The sequence below is a fragment of the Schistocerca serialis genome, chromosome 1, assembly GCF_023864345.2.
Source record: "Schistocerca serialis cubense isolate TAMUIC-IGC-003099 chromosome 1, iqSchSeri2.2, whole genome shotgun sequence".
Taxonomy (NCBI): domain Eukaryota; kingdom Metazoa; phylum Arthropoda; class Insecta; order Orthoptera; family Acrididae; genus Schistocerca; species Schistocerca serialis.
The window spans coordinates 63,332,335-63,340,651 of record NC_064638.1 but is presented as its reverse complement, the minus strand read 5'-3'; the positions used below and the strand labels follow the sequence as shown (position 1 = coordinate 63,340,651).

At 42.2% G+C, this 8,317-nt stretch overlaps 1 pseudogene; it reads right to left on the bottom strand.

Annotated features, from left to right (window-relative positions):
* Positions 1 to 2,962: 2,962 nt before the first annotated feature.
* On the bottom strand, positions 2,963 to 3,080 carry LOC126427203 (5S ribosomal RNA; annotated as a pseudogene).
* Positions 3,081 to 8,317: the final 5,237 nt, after the last annotated feature.

Sequence of the window (8,317 nt, the reverse complement as noted above, 5' to 3'; positions counted from 1 at the left end):
TCAGTACAGTAGTGTGATAACTAAAGTTTTTGGCAAAATGTAGATTCATTAAAACTTGGGACCAATGACATAGCAGTTTGGTCACTTCCCCCATCTTTTAAACCAACCAACCATTAAAACTTCTGATTTGTGTTCCACAATTAGATTTTGGAAATCTGGTCATCCTATCTTAACGACACATTTGAGCTCACCGCTAAGATCCTCTGCAGGCTAGGATATCAAGCTGGTTTATGCTTGGAGCAGCTACTGTCGCTCTCGCCCTGAAACTCGGATTGTGCCCGGCTGCTTCAGGGCCGCGCGAGCAGTGCCGTTGTTTTGTTCCTCGTTTACACGATACCACGCACACCATGTCTCTGCATTCACATTCATGCTCTGCAAACCACTGTTGGTGCACTCTGAGGGTGCTCCCATTTACAAGCTGCAATACGTTTAATCTTCTCTTCTTGATCTCTAAAAACGATACGTAGGGAGCTGTAGTATGTTCCCCACTTAATGCTAGTACTTGATACTTTATAAGTGCTGTTTCGTGTGAGAGTTTGCGTCTATCTTCATATCATCAAACATCTGCCTGGTCAGGTTTTTCTGCATTTCCCTAACGCCCAGACAAATATGGGACAATTTTAATAAACATTTTAGGAACAGCGATCAAAAAACTTTTAAAAGTTTTTTCTTTTTAAAATTCAGTCTTGGTCGCACCACGTATGCTACAAGAACATAGGTGACCGGTTTCGGTCATACCACATGATCATCATCAGACCTGTAATTTAATTAAGAAAGCAATAGAAACCTTACTAGATCGACAATAAAATATGACAAAATGCTTATAAGGATAAAATACAATAAGACTTGTTATACCCATGGCATCCTTCGACGATGGCAGGTGGAGCACTCTTCTCAGCTGCTGTGATGTCAACTGGTGCAGCAAGTGACGGACATACGCTTAATAATAACGTAATAATAGTTATGTATAAAATATCTCTTTACAACCATGGAACTACTGTGATCAAGACTGAATTCTCAAAAGAAAATAAATTTAAATATGGGACAATTTGCGCCGGCTTTCCTTTGAATGCATCCAGTATCTGCTGAGAGCCCTATTTGGTATGGATGCCAAAACTTGAACAGTATTCTAGAATGGATCGCACGAATGTTTAGTCAGAAATCTCATTCGTAGACTAACCGAATTTTACCAGTATCCTACAAATAAGACCGCTATACGTAGACATTAACGTTGGATGTGAGCCTACCAGATCATTTGAGGAGAGAGACCTTAAAGTGACGATCTGAGAGAGGCACTTAATTCAGCTGATTTTAGACGGAAATTCACCTGCGACCAGATTCATCCCTACTGTTTCACGATGGATAATGTTGGGTGTCATAATTTTTGGATAGTAGTATTTCTCTTTCACTCAATTTATTGTTTTCTGCTTTTCGATAAAATGTTAGGGGAAAATCTACACGTGGCAGCTGTAGTCATGAAATAGATTTGTGCGAAAACTGACGAAATATTACCTCAGAATGAGCAGGCCTACCAATCGCGCTTCTCCGAAAACTGCATTGTAATATTTAACTACTTCTGGCTCAGTAATACTCAAAGGTAAACTGCAAACTTGTTGCAAAAAACGTAAGTGTCTGAAAAAGTGTCCGGATATTTTTTCAGTTGTTGTCAAAACTAGTTAGTGTCTGTAGTTTGGATGGTCTACAGTGAAAGGATGCATCCATAGCTGCTCTTCTTTCCCTTTGTCGTGGACATATCACTATATTTGTAGTCAGACGATGCAGAGAATATCGTTTTTGTTTCACGCACTGCTTAGTAATCCAGGCAATTATCGATGTGAACAGCCTGTTTCCGGCGATCTGCCAGCTGCCAGCGAGGCTTCAGCACAAATGTGCGTGAGGGTGACTTGCGTGGCGCCTTTTTCCACAGTGCCAAACAACTCATCGCTATGTGTAGCCTTTTTACATAATTAGAAATATTCATATCATAACATACAGTGTAAATGATTGTGATGTGTTGGCAAATGTGCCAACACCTTGTAGATAGAGGAGGCCGAAATGCACGCTATCTAACGCAGACGGGCGTGAATTCTGGAACAGGATAAGTAGTGAATGCAATAAGAAAAGTATGCAGCTCCTCGAATACTTAACTTTTATTCCTTGTGTGAATACAGCATTCTTGATGAGACATTTCATACGACAACCATCAAACTATGTAAGGCTAATGGCGCCTTGCTAGGTCGTAGCCATGGACTTAGCTGAAGGCTATTCTAACTGTCTCTCGGCAAATGAGAGAAAGGCTTCGTCAGTGTAGTCGCTAGCAATGTCGTCGTACAACTGGGGCGAGTGCTATTCCGTATCTCGAGACCTGCCTTGTGGTGGCGCTCGGTCTGCGATCACACAGTGGCGACACGCGGGTCCGACATGTACTAAATGGACCGCGGCCGATTTAAGCTACCACCTAGCAAGTGTGGTGTCTGGCGGTGACACCACAGATTGCATTAACTGATGTACAGTATACAGGAAAGTAATAAAAACATGGCACCGTTACAAGTGCTGCTGGAACGCTCCAAAGCAATTTTCTGGCACCTTAAGAAAAATCGCTGCCCGTTTAGGTAACATTGTGATTGAAACGTGCTTTGTGCAGCGTTTGCATGAATCCATGAAGGAAAATTTTTGAAGTGAAAAAATCGTCATTTCAGTTTGTAGTGTGCGAAAGACTAAGCAACTGATGTAAATAGCGAGATAGGTTAAACCACATATAGCACTTCGTCTTCAGGCCACGAGTGGCCCGTCGAGACCATCTGACCGCCGTGTCATCCTCAACTGAGGATGCGAATAGGAGGGTCGTGTGGTCAGCACACCGCTCTCCCAGTCGTTATGTTGGTTTTCGTTGACCGTAACCGCTACTATTCGGTCGAGTAGCTCCTCAGTTGGCATCACGAGGCTGAGTTCACCCGAAAAATGGCAACAGCGCATGGCGGCCCGGATGGTCACCCATCCAAGTGCCGGCCACGTCCGACAGCGCTTAACTTCCGTGATCTGACGGGAACCGGTGTATCCACTGCGGCAAGGCCGTTGCCAAACCACATGTAGGATGATGCAAAAAGATGCGCATAAACTGAACTGATACAACAGTCGAAATAAAAGTACTTTGCGATATGAACTTATGGCCCTAGAGGTTGTTCTCAGCCAGTGAAAGCTTTTGAATGTGCGGAACAACAAGGAGAAGCAATGAACACGCGCCCTTGGTTCAGCGAAGGTAATGCACTGTTTACTCAGCAAATATGTACATTACAGAAGATGTTCAAAATGGTGACTACGACATTCCATGGAAGCATAACATCTTCGTACAAAATGCTGACACACTTTACAAAGTACACGAGGCGTCGCACAGATCTCATCAGACGTTGCAAGTATTCCAGCGAGAAGTGTTCATTTGTCGAGAGTTAGCGTTACACGAAGCTTTTGGTATGTCCCCACACAAAAGAATGAGGTTCATCTGATAAGCGGGGTGACGTGGCCATGTAATTCTACCTGGCCTTCCAATCCAACGCCTGCCACATGCGACACTGAGTATGTCACGTACTTTCTGAGAAAAGTGTGCAGGTAGTCCATATACTCGCATCCACATTTGACGACCCATGTTAAGCGATAGGCGTACGTCGTCTGACAGTTCTGGAAGACCTTGTATCTCCATTCAGACCTGATGACAGGAGGTGTGGTCTGATCACTGACTCAGGATTACTTCCTAGACCGTAAAGTCCTATTTCAAAGTTGTCGTATTTCGACTCGTCCATCAGCTCCTTCATTTTGTACCAAACCTTTAGATTGATCCTAAGCTTGAAACTATCAGAATATCTATTCCTACCACTGACTTTCGCCTCTCTCTCTCTTACCCGTGACCACCTGAGACCCAGTGAGTGTCGCTCGCACAGCAGCTGCCGGCGGCGGAAGGATGGCCCTTCTGCATAGCTCGAGCTCCCTCCCTGCGGGCACTGATGCTCGCTTCTCATTTCCTACACCCTTGCTACAGTTCGTTAAAATGTTTCACTTCCTTTCACTTTGAAACAGTTTTGGGAACTTCTGATGTTGACCGCATTTAAAATGAACCTATCTTCATTTCGTCATTCAGTTGCACATCACCAGCTGCTTTCACCGCGAGGCGTACATCGAAGGCCTAAAAAAATCAGAGCTCCTTCTACACGCCACAGTAATACGAGTAAAATGTGAGCGTAAACTGAAGTCTCCACTGTACATGTAATCTGAGCAATTCGATCCAACATCGTAACGAATTCGTTTACGCTACTGAATAATCCCAGTGGTTATGACGGCTAGATGCAGCTCTGATATTTTAAGTTCTTGATGGTAGCCATCCGACATAACTAGCTGATCGTGGACAAGGGAACTAAGGAATAAAGAAATGCTCATTTTAAAAAGTATGAACAGTGAAAGATCGTAAAATTATTTTAAACTTCACTACTGCAAAGCGGAGGGAGGGAAATAATACTTCTTTTATGTCGGCTTGCGGTTCTGATAGTGTATTGAAACAATTTAGTGACTCATGTAAGTGCTCTTAGTTCAACTACAGCTTCGTTTTACTTACTCTCGAAGATAATTAGTAGCTACATAATGGTGAAATGCGTATTGCTAAGAGCATGTATGACATCAGAAAATATTTTTAACTGATCGTTGGTTCTATCACGGGGACAGCAGCCAACAGAGTGCGTCATACATTACCGTACTGTTGACTGAAACTCAATAGCTCTTCATCTCAAGATGAACCACAAAGAACGAGAAGGCTGATCTGAAGTGCCCTGATATCATGAAGTAGGCTCCAAATAATAAAGACTCATCCGATGTTAATTCTCTCCAATTTCACAGTTCGAAAACCTCACTGAGAAGTTTTTACATTCTAAATATATAAATACAATGAATTGAACTCCCTAATAGAAGATCAGGACTCGGAAACTAATGGTAGTTGAACATCTAGCTGGCCAACTCCCTCTCCAAAAACGGGTGCAGTCGCAGGAAGCCTAGATTCTAATAACACGATGACCCACCGTGAAAATAATATTTTCTTGTATCTGTAAGTGCATTCACACTGTACAAAATAACAGTCCTCATAATGTTGCATACAGACCAAGCCATTTCATGATGGCAGAAATTTTCTACAACCTGAGTACAACTACACCTGATATCACCGAATGACCAAAGGGCAGAATCGCCGGTGTCACGAGGAGGTATCTTTGGGTGAGCGCTCACCAGCCCCGTGACTAGACGACTCAGTGACCCGAGAAGGTGACAGAAAGGTAGCTGAGAGATACACACGGAAACGCTCATTCACAGTACATTACTTGCGAGGCCTTCTTGAATCTTGCGAGTTAGGTAAGCCCATGATATTTCGCCTTAAGTTATAACGCAGCCATGGTGAAGGGACCAGATTTCGGTACTATTAGGAGATTATAAGCCCATGGGGAAAAATGTGCTCCCATTATCCTGACAGCTGAATGCAACTATATCTTAATGTAAGAATATTTCCAAGGGCAACATGAATGACACTGTGAAAGTTTTTAACCGTTCTTACTTTCCTTTCCCTTGCACATTTGGGAGAACACCTTGTGAGAACTCATTTGATGTTAACAGAGCATTTTTAGCCCGAAAGTCAAGCACCCCAAGAATATGCAGTGCTATTTCGTTATGTTCATGTAGGCTTATATTTAACGAGCAGGATTTCTCACAGTGAGATTACAACACAGCTCTTCAGTTGTGAGTTTCGCAGCTGACGATATGATCATGTTGATGAGAAACAGTAGCGTATGCCCATAAATAGGAAACAGCGGCGTCATCAACTATCAGTCACTCTATTTCTTTGTTTTGTTTCCCTGACACATTTCGGAGAATGCATAAAAACTTGACATTTTTCCTTTGAGTGTTATCTCACAATTGAGACGAAATATCTAAACGCAGGTATGAAAAGTCTACTTGAACTGTGCATAGAACACAATTTAAATAGATATGTGATCAACGACAATTGTTTCAATAATGGAAAAGACTGATCTACTAAAGGAGAGAGATGGTTTCTGATATTATTTGGTACTCTGAAAGAAAAAAAGAGAGAAATAAAAAAGGAAAAAAGAAATCATATACAGTATTCCAAATATTGTTTGGTATGTTTCTATGTATTTATTCACTCGCGTGAATTAAAGGCTTTCGTGTTGTTTGGACTACTCCTCCAGTTTTCTGCAATATGGAGCATTTACCGTACACATTGGCCTCGATAATTTACTACGAAATTAGCCTTGGTCACTAAAGTATTCCGTTATCGTTGCTAGTTCCTTAAGGCTGTAATAATTCACCCTACTTTTTGCAAGAAGGTCGATCCTACAAACCTCACTTTCACAGTAGACAGCACCCAGAACACATCCCATTTTGGCACCACTGTCACCGCTTCTGACGTGTGAGTTTTCGTCCCAAATAACGCCGGGGATGCAGTAATAGACTCTCTTGCCACAGGTAGTGTACTGAGACAAGAAAGTCGCTCGTTGAAAAGGGCCGTTACTCCCATACAGCCAGAGCTGCAGCGAGTGGTTACCGTAAGTCGCTTAATTGGAGGAATGTAAAGATAGGTCGCCGACTGGCCACGACAAAAGCGATAACAGCACCTGGATGTGGTCCTCGCACTAATCCTCTACCTGAACGTGACGTCATCCCACCCTGCGACGACAACATGCCAAGTCACTCTGCTGGGCACAATAGGATGATAAGAAGACACTGCAGTCGAAGTTAACGCTACTTGACCACAATTGACCACTGTGTTCTGGTCTCGTTGTGGAACACATTGCTTTTTTAAGGTCATCAATCTTCTGACTGGTTTGATGCGGCCCGCCACGAATTCTTCTCCTTTGCCAAATTTTCCACATCAGAGTAACGCTTCCAACATACGTCCTCAATTATCTGACGTATGAATTCAAATCTCTGTCTTCCCCTACAGGTTTTACCCTCTACAGCTCCCTCTACTAACATAGAAGTTATTCGCTTATATCTTAACGCATGTTCTAACATCCTTTTTCTTGTTAGTGTTTTCCATATATTCCTTTCCTCGCCGATTCTACATTCGTTACATTATCAGTCAACCTAATTTCCAACATTCTTCTACGATTTTCGAAATTCGAATGAAATGCTATCTATCCTTTATACCTTATACCATATTAACTCTTCCAAAGCCATTTTAAATTCTGGTTCTGATAATGGATCTCATGTCTCTTCTATATTGACTCCTGTTTCCTCTTCTATAATGTCATCGTCAGACAAGTCTTCAGCCTCGTAGAGACCTTCAATGTACTCTTTTCACTTATCCGCTCACTCCTCTGCATTTAACTGAGAAATTCCCTTTGCACTCTTAATGTCACTACACTTCTTTTTAATTTCACCGAAGGTTCTTTTGACTTTTTTATATGCTGAGTCAGTCTTCCCTACAATCATTTATTTTTCGTTTCCTTCTCGTTTCTCATGGAGCTATTTTGCCTTAGCATCCCTGAACTTCCTATTTATTTCAATCCTAAGAGTCTTATATTTCGTTATTCCTGAATTTCTCTGAACATTTCTGTACTTCCTTCTTTCATCCATTAACTGAAGTGTTTCTTCTGTTACCTTGGTTCTACCTATGTTTTTCTTTCCAACTTCTGTGATTGTCGTTGCTCTTCAACTGAACTGTCTACGGAGCCTTTCATTACTGCAATATCTACAGCCTCATACAATGTCAAGCGTATCTCTTCTTTCCTTAGTAATTCCGTACCCAACTTCTTTGTGCATTGATTCTTTCTGACAGGTCTCTCGAACTTCAGCCAACCTTTCATCACTACTGAATTGTGATGATCTTCTCTTGGGTACGGCTTCCAATCCAGCATCTCATTTCGGAGTCTCTGCCTAGCCATGATGTAATCTAACTGAAATATTCCCGTATCTCCCTGCCTTTTCCAAGTTACCACCTCCTTTCGTGATTCTTGAATAGAGTATTCGCTCTTGCTAGCTTCAATTTATTGCGAAACTCTATTAGTCTTTCTCCTCTGTGTTTTCTCCTGCAACCCTTTCTTCCACTACTTCACCTACAGCCGCATTCCAATCCCCCATGACAATCAGATTTTCATCTCCCTTTACGTACTGAATTACTGTTATTTCCTCATACATTGTCTCTCTTCATCTTCTGTGACGTCGGGATGTGTACCTGAACTATCGTTGTTGGTGATGGCCTGCTGTCGTTTCTGACGAGAACAACCCCATCACTGAACTGTTCTTAGTAATTCACTCTCTGCCCTAC